Raw genomic sequence first — 10,815 nt, 5'->3', positions numbered from 1 at the left:
ATTCTTCAAATAGCCGTGCAATGATCACACACTGCGTGCGTTTGGCATCTGCTCTCGTTTATGTTTTAATTTTATTTCTTATTTTTTCAACTCAAATGCTTTTAGCTATGCATTTGCTGTCCAATCACTTAGGTTTTCTGTTTGTTTAGAAGAATATGGGTCATCTTAATTACATAATTACTCAATTACATAAATATAACAATAAAATATGATAGATTGTCCCACAGTAATCTGCTTGAATAAATAATGTTGAGGTCAACTGGATTTTTTGGCTGCTGTGGCCACCTAACAATGCAGTTGTGAGCAATGGAATTTTTTTAATGAAAGATAAATCATGAGGCCATAGTTTTCGTATTGATATTTAAATGAGTTAATTAATAATATGTTATTTTTCCCGCGTTTGTTGCAATAATTGATTTTTTTTTTTTTGAATTTTTATGCAATGTATATTAAAATAGACTAGCATTAAAAACTTGTTTTGGTGAACTAGTACAGTACGGAGATTAAAAATGTTAAGATATTTACAGCTCTATCCTCATTCGGAGGTGGGAGTCTTGAAAATAATCCTGCGTTACAATGAAAAAGTTTCAGCCGCACTTTTGAGCTGCATTTCCTCGGGAGCGACCGGCAGTTTCCTAATCCCAGATCTCTCGATCGACAAAATATACACTGATAATCAGGGAACCGATTTTTAGGACCTAAAACCCTATAAAAAAAGGCAAAATATTGTAGAGAAATAGGCAAGAGAAGGCTTTAGAAATCGCAAAAAAGGTAAAAGAAGACACTAAAAAAAGCAAAACCCGAAAAATAATGAAAAAATGCATTTATTATAGAAATTTATATTTTGCAAGTGAAAAGAGAAGCACTATGAACTTGTCTCATTATATGAAAAATGTGTACTTTGAATCTTTGACTACCCTACAACCCTGCAAACCAAAGTTCCCGAAGTCTTAAGGATATCGTTAGGAGTATCTCATTTCTGTAACGATTTTTTTACGAATTTTCAAAGAAAATTATATGAAGTGGTTGACACGAACTCGTAAAGAAATTTCTGTACGAAAAATAAAGAAAATTCTGGAAAAATTCTGAAAGATATTCTTCACATAGCAGCATTATTGTCGTTGCTTCACAGATTTTCTGCAAACCATTTTTTCAGAGTATTCTGCATTGTAAAGAAATTTTAAAGAATTCGTTAAGATTTATTTCGATTTTTTGCGGAATTTTCTAAAATGAAATAAATTACGCACACTTCCATTCTTTTACGAAATTTCGGAAGAAAATCTGTGAAGCAACGAAAATAATGGTGCTTTGTGAAGAATATCTTTCAGAATGTTTCCAAAATTTTCTTTATTTTTCGTACAGAAATTTCTTTACGAGTTCGTGTCAACCACTTCATATAATTTTCTTTGAAAATTCGACAAAAAAAAACGGTTACAGAAATGAGATACTCCTAACGATTTCCTTCAGATTTCGGGAACATTGGTTTGCAGGGTATTTTCTTCTTTTGAGTTTTAACTCACAAACTTTAAGCTCTATAGTTGCAGTAATTTTGAATCACAAGAATATGCCTTGCATGTACCAAACGTCCGTTTGACAAGTTGATACAAGTGGCGCCCAATTTAAATATGGAACGTTTAAAACTTTTATATTACCAGGAATAATGGCTTTTTCCTTGCCCTTAACAATTATAGGCAGCAAAGGCAAATATCTTAAAAATGCCAAAAATAGACAACATCAAATTTGTGTATATGGAATCAGGGAAAGCTAAATCGTGTACATTCTTATCTTTACCGAATATACTTTATCTCTTGACCAAAAAAAGACAATTTCCATAAAATCCATTCCCTGGTGATAATCTATATTCTTGCAAGTATTTAACATACTAAATATTTTGCTTTCAGGCTGTCCTCAATCAATCTGTTTCCTGAAAGCACAGTAGATACACCGTCAGTTAAGGAGTTGGTCGAATTGGTCGAATGAATACAGAAGGCAAGGAGCAATGGAGTGAAGATGCATATTAGTAAGGAAGTAAGGATTGTAACGCAACAATTTCTTTTAACTTATGGAGTTATCTATGTTTATTGATTAACTGGAAATTTGTCGATTTATCGAAGCGATGTTTTTGGAATTTCAGTTATCAGAGTTTTAGTGTTATATATGTTTACCGTTTAAGTAATTTATCGTGTCATCAGAATGTAAGGAGTTATTGAAATCTATAGATAGCTTTCGAAACATATAGAGCTATAAAAATTAACCAAGTTATTAAACTTGGTATCCAAAGTTAATCCTCTCCAAGAGTCTTAACAAACTAGCAAAAATTTCGAATTTCGACAGTAACTAGCGCCCCTAGTTTTATTCAAATTGATGACCAATTCTTAAAACTTAAAACGATTAGGACATGTTTTCATACTAGTTTTTTCAAATTTCCACACTTGTCTGAATGTATTACGATCATGCTACGAACGTAAGGATGGTGCTCTACAATAACAAGACAACTATAAATTCAAACAAAACTTTACTCATGTACCTTATGTCTCTAATCCTTGTCTAGGCCTTGCAACTTATTTTATTAAGGATAAGGCATGGCTGACAAAAGGGTGGTTTTTTTTTTGAATTTTTATTTGTGTCGGTATTGTTGATGACCATCGATATGTGCACCATAATGTTGAAATAATTAAAATAGCCGTCATAAATGTGACAATCAGAGATCTTTTGCCTTGGGTTTTAAAATGATGAATAAAAATGAGAATTTTTTTTTTATTCAACTAATTTACGCAAACTCTTTGTAATCTACATTGCGAGCATCTGTATCACGTTTCAGGTCTCGCAATACTAGCCTTATTTGCAGATGGCAAAAAACTATTTACAAATTTAACTAAATATTTCTGTCACTTAAGTCGGCATTTGCACATCAATCAGTCACATACTTCTGCATAAATGCTTGTAAAGGTTTAAACAGAATTTCATATTTACTAATGGACACATTTGTATGCAACTCAAACAATGAGGGTGTAATATTTAGCAGCCCAACCCATATATTGCATTCATGCACGAAAATTTGTAAAGTCGTATATGTTCATGCAATTCGCTGATGTGAAGATTTCAATGAGGAGTGTCTACAGTGTACTCATTCTTGTAAAGTTTGTGGGAGTTTAAATTTCATTCGCTTTATTTTAGTAAATCCAGTCGTTAGTAAACTTTTAATAATTTACTCTAAATAATTCAAAAGTATTTATTATTAACGATACAAAAGTAAGAAAAAAATGGAAAAAATGTCAAGTATTAAAAAGCATAATTTTTAACCTTCTGCCTAACTGACTAAATAGGACACCCTAGATGATGATGAGGGAAGCTATAACCAGGCCCGAAAAGTTTAAGCTTTTGCTTGGAAATGCTTATTTTGCTTATTCCTAGTTTAATTTAAGCGACCATGCTTATTTTGCTTATTTCAATGTATAAAGCTTAGCACGGACCTTTTAAGAAAATGATCAAGAAATAAATTGCTATTATTTCGTGTGTGTGAATAATAGTTTCTAAGGAGTTCCGACATCTATTATTATATAGCCTGCTGTCTCACTTTTCCTTACGAAATAATGAAACGGGCATATATTTCAGTTCAAAATAAAGGGTGCCTTATACTCCTCACAACCAAATTTGGTAAACCATAATAGAAAGCGTAGAAAATTTCTTTAATAACTTCGTACTGCTTAAGAAAGTTTGGCTCAATATATTTTTCTTGACGATTTCTTGAGCGTTTTTTTTTATTCGTCGAACTTAAGAAATGTCTACAAATAAATAATAACATAAAAACAGATTTGGTCTTTATTAACACGTAATTTCAATTGCAATTCTGCTTGGATTCAAGCATTTAAAAACAATAGTTTGTCTCAACGGGAAGTTGTGGATGTTATTGAAGAGATCAAAAATGATTTTTCTCAAATGGTGAATAACGTATATTTATTTGAGAATATAAGGCAAATACTTGATTGTCCATTGTAATTTTTCAATCCTTGAAATAAACTGAATGAAAAACAAAACATTAAACTGTACTAAAATTTTGTTGGTGTGCAATAATATTTGCGTGAATATTTACCAATGTTTTAGTGCTTATCTAAGCGCTTAAAATCGGTTTTGTCTTGCTCATTTTCTTGCATCCGGGTTATAACATTCTCAGAAATCAAAACATACAAATATCTTATGAGTAGCAGGTGTGTTTTTAGCGTCTTAAATTTTTGAACTTAGAAGAGAGGCACAGACTATTGTGGTACTCTTTCGGTTCCGCACTTTGACGTCCTTCCGCCCATACCTCTTTTAATAAATCGCACGAACTCCCGACTGCCTGCGGTGCTTAGGTTCGTTAAGCAAACAAAGAAATTCTTTAGCCTGGCCAAGGAAAACTAGTAACAGACATAAAGTTCCATGCTTTTGATTTCTTCTTCATTGCTATAGAGGAAACTATAATCTCTAGCTTCTATCGGAGTTTTGAGATAGGCAAATGAAAACAAATATTTATAATCGAGAATAGCTCTATAGTTTTTCAAATTATTCTCCATGAAGATAAATATTCTCCACGGAGATAAATGCACTTTTACCACTCCGATTGAGGTACGTCTAGAACACGTGTGATTCGAGCGCATCTTTAGACCTTGAAAAAAGCTGATTTCGCAAATAATTTTTGATCTGCGGCAACGAGAACAAAACATTGGGTAGGAAATCAGGACTTGAATGCCCAAAAACATTATCGTTTGATCTTATGTAAGAGAGCTTGTATTGTCAAGTTAGAGAATGATCCGTCTTCTGCGATTGATTTCCCCTATTTTTCCGACTCTGACACACAAATGCTGCAGTACCATTTACAATTGACCGTTCCATGTTGCCTGCCTTTTGTAGTGCAGACATTTGCAGATTCTGTGGTGAAGAGTAGCAATCAATCGAACACCTTATTGCCGGCTAGATTTTTAAACGACTACATGCTGAGCGAAGTCAACCCAATGCAGATTTTACAACAGGGGCTTATACAATGTAAATCTAGTTGCGGTGTAAGGGGCCTGGAGAGCTGCCCTTACATCACCATAACCACACAGCAAATTGACCTGGAGTACCTCTATTATGGAGATAAATGTTTAGGAGAGATTGACGGCTATTAGATCTCCAAGTATATTAAGGAGGGTGCATATGGCCGTAGACTGAAGCTTTCAGTAACTTTGGGGATATTTGTAGAAATAACCGTTGTGAAAGGATCACTGTATTAAGTGGTATTAAGGCGGCACTTATAGTAATTCGTCCTAGAACATGTAGAGAGGCTTAATGGGCTTGCTGAACACAAAGTCATATAACTGCTATGGGTACCACGCCACATGGGAGTCGAAGAAGATTACTGCTATCCTGACCCCAATAGGACCTGAGCCCACAAAAGAAGCGCTCGGAATGTAAAACATAATACTGAGAGAACTGCATTGGCGAAACACCAGGAGCCTTCTGAAAGCTAAGAGCTTATTGGGGGGTAAATATTCAAGGCTTTAGGATGCGTGGAGGGTAACGCTTGCACGATGTTTTGAAGTTGGATTAATTTGAAGCATAAGCATATAATGTCTACTAGACTGGTCTGTGATACTTTAGAATACGACAAGGGCATATTACCCTTTGAATAGGGAATGGAATCCTATGGCCGCCTTTCTTCTTATCAGCATACAGCTACTCTAACTTATCTTTCGTTTTTCGCAATTTTTCCTAAAAAGTGTTATATAATTGGAATATATATATTAGTCTCTCAGGCTAAGTACCCCTTAAATAGTCCCGTAACTGCTGTTCCTCCTTCGACTACGCTTTTTGCTCATATGCGGCTTTGCATGCAAAGCCAGAAAAAATATAAATAAATATAACTAAGCCCGCGGCAACATCTGAGCCATAATTTCATAATACGCAGCCGACGTGGTTTGTTGCGTTGAAACATTGCCAAAAAGTCTATGTGAACAAAATGTTTTTTGTCTTAATTACCAGAGCTGCAGCAGGTGTCAGAGAGAAAACACCTTACACAGAGCCGGTAAGCAAACATGCACGCACTGGCACACATATGTAAGTATGTATTTACTTGCTGTTAAGCGCACAAACCAAAGTATTGCATAAAATTATGTGCGAAGAATAGGAGGATGGCTATAGGTATATATTTATTTATGTACACTTATGTATGTATATTTGGTTACTTATGAATGTACATACATGAAATGTTAATTAGTAAAGCTCGAGGCGGGCGTTGCAAAAGTTATGCTGTTTAAATTTATTACAGCTGCACAGGTAGTGTGTTTGTCAAGCTTACATGGGTCAGCGCAATTAAAGGTGGCGCAACAAATTATGAAAATATTTTCGGCGGTACAAAACTCACAAACGTTAAAAATTAATATTACTCGTAAAAGAAAGTATAGGCAGCAGTGTGGAGAAAGAGACTGTATTGTGTTTGGAGACACAAACAAAAAATTAGCGGTGTTTGCTTTACAGCTTGAGAAAGTACAAGTACATACGAGCGAAATTGCATACCAAATCGAAAGACTTAAGCAACGAACTTGCGCTTATGAAGTACACAGAGACTACATACACATACCATACAGATGCACACGCACACATAGGCGCAAGCAAGCAACTAACAAAACCACATTGACACAAAAAACCAATGAATTTCGTGCAGTGCTGTGATCTCCATTTTCATCTTTAGCTTACTATTTCCCTTAGCTTTTTATTTTACGTTTACTTTTGACTGCTTTTGTGGTTTAAATATTTATTTGATCTTTTTCTCTAAATTTATTTTATTTACTCATTTACTTGCCCCACAACAACCAATGTTTACAGATTTTCCTTGTTACAACTATTACTTCCTTGTTATTTCGACTCTGCTGTGCTCACACCTTGCCGACAGTGAAATTCAACTGCAACAATGAAAATGTGTACTGAGTTTGGCTGTTGCTGATTTTCTTTTCTTGCTGTTATTGCTTTCATTTTCATGCACTTAATTGCATTTCCTTGTATCCAGTCGCCACTAATTTGAAGGTTGCTTGCATGAAGAAGGGCTCATTTGCAATAAAACCCATAACATTTCCGGAAAAATGAAGAGTTAAGCAAAAATAAAAAATAAATAAAATATAAAAATGGTGAAAGACAGTTTTTAAAAGAAAAATCGATTATTAAAACATTCACAAGGTAAACCCCTTGAGAGGCAGTTTGATGCTTTAAAGCAAAATAATTTTAAAATTCAAAACTCAAACTAACACACACATTCTCATTTCCAATCTCAAACAACAACAATTGTGAACAATTTCATATTTTTATTTTCAATTCTACATTTATGATTTTAAGATGCTTGAAAGCGTCAGACGCAAATCATGGCCAACAAATTGAGAGAATGATTTTACCTTGTACCTCTGCTCTCATGAGCTTGCTGACCTTTACAGTTGTACTACTAAGTTGAGAGATTTTCTTACAAAGCTTTTCACTTTCGAAACTGCAGGTGAGAGTTCTCGCATATTTATATTTTAGCTAGTTTGCTTAACATGGGTTGATAATTATTTCATTTAGATACCACACTATAAATTATAAAGTATCCTTGTATCACAGTGATAAGCATCTTAAGGCCTATAACATACAGAAGTTCGCTAAAAACGGATAAAAAATATAACAAGATTTGACGAGTATCAAAACATTTCTCGAAAAGCTTAGAGTTGATCATTCTATTCAAAGTCCGAGAATACCGAGATTTTTAAATGCATTAGAATATTCAAGCACTGTCCTTTCAGGTCTGGCCGAGCATAAATTCGGTTTATATCTCCACATGAACAGTAAAATAACTGTTTTTCATTGGCCTATGCTGAAGCTCTGAAGCTATAGCTTTAGCATTTCTTGTAACTGTAAGTACCAGTTACCAGCATTTGGTGCACACTTCTGTGAACTGCTTAAGAGGTCGTCAATCAAGCGTACCCAAAATACATATCCCTGTAAGCAAATTTTATGAATTTCATGTTCACTCAGGTGCACTCATGCAATTTGCGTTCGTGAACCACAGTGGCAATCTAACCGACAGTAAAGGGATATACATAAGTAGTATGTAACTAGCAAGGCAAGCCCGGGCCGAGACTGGATTTGAAGAAATCAACCACCCACTACATAGTCCAGACCTGAGCTGCAGTGATTAAGTACTGTTCTACAATTTGAAGAAAAACCTTCGAGGACGAAGATTTTCGAGTAAAGAAGAAATGAAGGCCGCAGCAGACGACCATTTTGAAGAAAAAGACGATAAGTATTTTTGACCTAGGCTAAAAGTAGAGGGCGAAAAAAAAAATTATAAATTTCTAGCACCTATTTTTTATACCCTAGGCTCAAAACTTTGCAGCCTCCCCTCATAGATTTTAAATGCTAAACAATGCTTAAAAAGTAATGAACTTTAAAATTTTTGGCAATAAAATATATTTTTAAGTGATTATGACAGTAGTCATTTCGGCGAGTTTAGTCATCTCGTGAGAATAAGGCTGTTAAATTAAGTAATTTTTTTTTTATGAAACTTTTGTTAGATTATTGTGGTTTCTCAATTTTTGAATAGGTTAAGTAAATATAAATAATTCGACTGACTTAGCATCTGTCATATTAAATACCTTTTATATGTGCTATTTTAAATTTTATGTATAAAATTAAAAAAAAATAAAATACATACATGCAACTAGGGATGAAACGAGACGAGTAAATACAAGTACATACTCGACACTTTTCGATCGATAACAAGTAATTGTGGTATCGATACTTTTGAACCAAGTACTGAATAGGTATCGAAAATAAATACTCGTATCGAAACCCTATACTAAGGTAAACTTGGCTTCGGAAATTTTTCTTAAACTGTAATTCCGAATATGAATGCCTAATTGCCGAAGACCGCAATAATGCGACAAAGTCGATATAGTGCAAATAATACACGCTCCAATTGCTTCATCAAAGTTGATGTAAAGCGACGCGTAAACGGCCCAACTATTCGAGTGGAAGAGAGAACTGGATGAATGTTCAGTACAGACATTTCAACGCGATGTTAAGTGCACTGCGTAACTCTACAGGTTTAAGGCCCTTGAGCAAAATTAAAGCAAATAAATAGGCTGAAAATACCAGTGGAGAAAATACTAAAGGTAGTGCGAGTCTAGATCTGTTATTGAAGAAAGTAATGAAGAAAAAGAGTAGGGTACAGTGAGTAGGGAAAAAGGGTAGATTAAAAAAAAGCTGGGAAAAAGCGAAATATTCCAGAAAATTTAAACGTTATCTTCACTTCTAGCCTAGAGAAAAGTAGATGTAAAATAGAAAAAATGATTTAGTTGGCGGGATCTTGATACTAGGAAATCTTTCATATTTTAAATGCTTTTAAGAATTTCTTCTTATAAAATTTCATCCTTTACACTTGCCATTTGTTCATGGGAAGTACAATAATACTTTTTCTCAAAAATTTGTATAGCAAATTTTTTTCTTAAACGTGATTAACTTTCTTGTAATCTTTTCCAATGAATTATCAGTGTTAAATACCATTCATCATTAAACATATATATAATTAACTTATGACATAAAAACAAAATTTAACTTATTTGGTTCATGACGAAATTATCGATACTTTAAATCCGATATTTTTCTGGTACTGCTTCGATCCTACCTCCAAGTAAATGTATCGCTACCAGCATGGTATCGTTTCATCCCTACATACAATAGCTTTATTATTTGGTTGATTAGTTTTCCTTTTTTACTAGCCCTTCATGTAAAAACCTAAGACCAAAATTTAAAAGCATTTCATCTTTATAGAAAAAAACCACAGCTACGTAATTCAGTTTCCGTTCGCCATGTTTGGTAAAAAAAAACACTGAAAATACAAGAGTGTCAATTATAGTAGCGAAAAGTTTCAAGCAAAAGCTAAAAAAACAACAATGAATAAAAGAAAATAAGGGAGAAAAAAAGCCATTTCCCCATCATAAATAATACAATGTTACAATGTAAGTTTAGTTACACAGTTTTCATTTTACTTTTACTTTTTTTCTTGATTGCCTTTAGTGCTCGACCAGCTGCTGGCTTCCCTTCGGGGTTTTTGTCGTGGCGAGCTTTCTTATTCGCGCTTACTTTTACATACAGTCAACAACTTTGGTTGTTTTTACAGTTGTCGACGCTGATTTTTAGCGTGTAACCAATGAACTTAATTAACTATTTGCCTGCGCTGCCTAACTTACTTGCCCATGGGCACCGAACTTGGCCGCCTAAAACGGCCTGAGACAACTTAAGATAGCAGTAAAGACAGCGGATGGAAATTTTCTTAAAAATGCATTAGTATGTACTAAGGAGTTTTGAAGAGTATTTGGTAAAACTAAAAATAATAAATTTTTTTTTGTAAATAACTGCTCACATTTCACAATTCTGATATGAGAAAATATTTTCTAACTACCTATTTTTAGCCTGCTGCCTTCACTTTTGCTCTCTCTCTCCCCCTCTACTCTGCTAACAAAAGTGTTTAGTTTGTTGATATTTGTTATTTAAGTCATGTCAGCCGCCAAATCGTGTTGGTGCCATTGCGTGGTGCAGCAATAATTCACTGTCGGCATGCATAAACACACATATGTATGCGTGTATGTGTGTAGTACTTATGTAGAGGACAGTACTTGTTAAAAAGCGAAAAGTCTCAAATACGTACATAGCACGTCGTACCGGAAGATTTCCCTACTTTGCTAACCTCACGGCTTTGCTGTTTTATAAAAAAAATGTCGTCGAATCAGACAGAGCCTGCATCGGTGGTAATTAAAATTCTTTTTATTGCTT

General features: G+C 34.2%; 1 protein-coding gene across 1 annotated transcript in view; it reads left to right on the top strand.

The window, feature by feature from the left end:
* LOC118733870 overlaps nt 1-10,815 on the top strand; it is a 189,911-nt gene that overhangs the window by 33,335 nt on the left and 145,761 nt on the right. The gene's annotated exons all lie outside the window — the stretch shown is intronic.

Source organism: Rhagoletis pomonella, unplaced genomic scaffold, assembly GCF_013731165.1.
Source record: "Rhagoletis pomonella isolate Grant_MI unplaced genomic scaffold, Rhpom_1.0 Rhpom_scaffold_00002, whole genome shotgun sequence".
In the NCBI taxonomy this organism is placed as follows: Eukaryota; Metazoa; Arthropoda; class Insecta; order Diptera; family Tephritidae; genus Rhagoletis; species Rhagoletis pomonella.
Note: the sequence above shows the minus strand (reverse complement) of the source record. Positions and strands in the feature narration are given on the sequence as shown.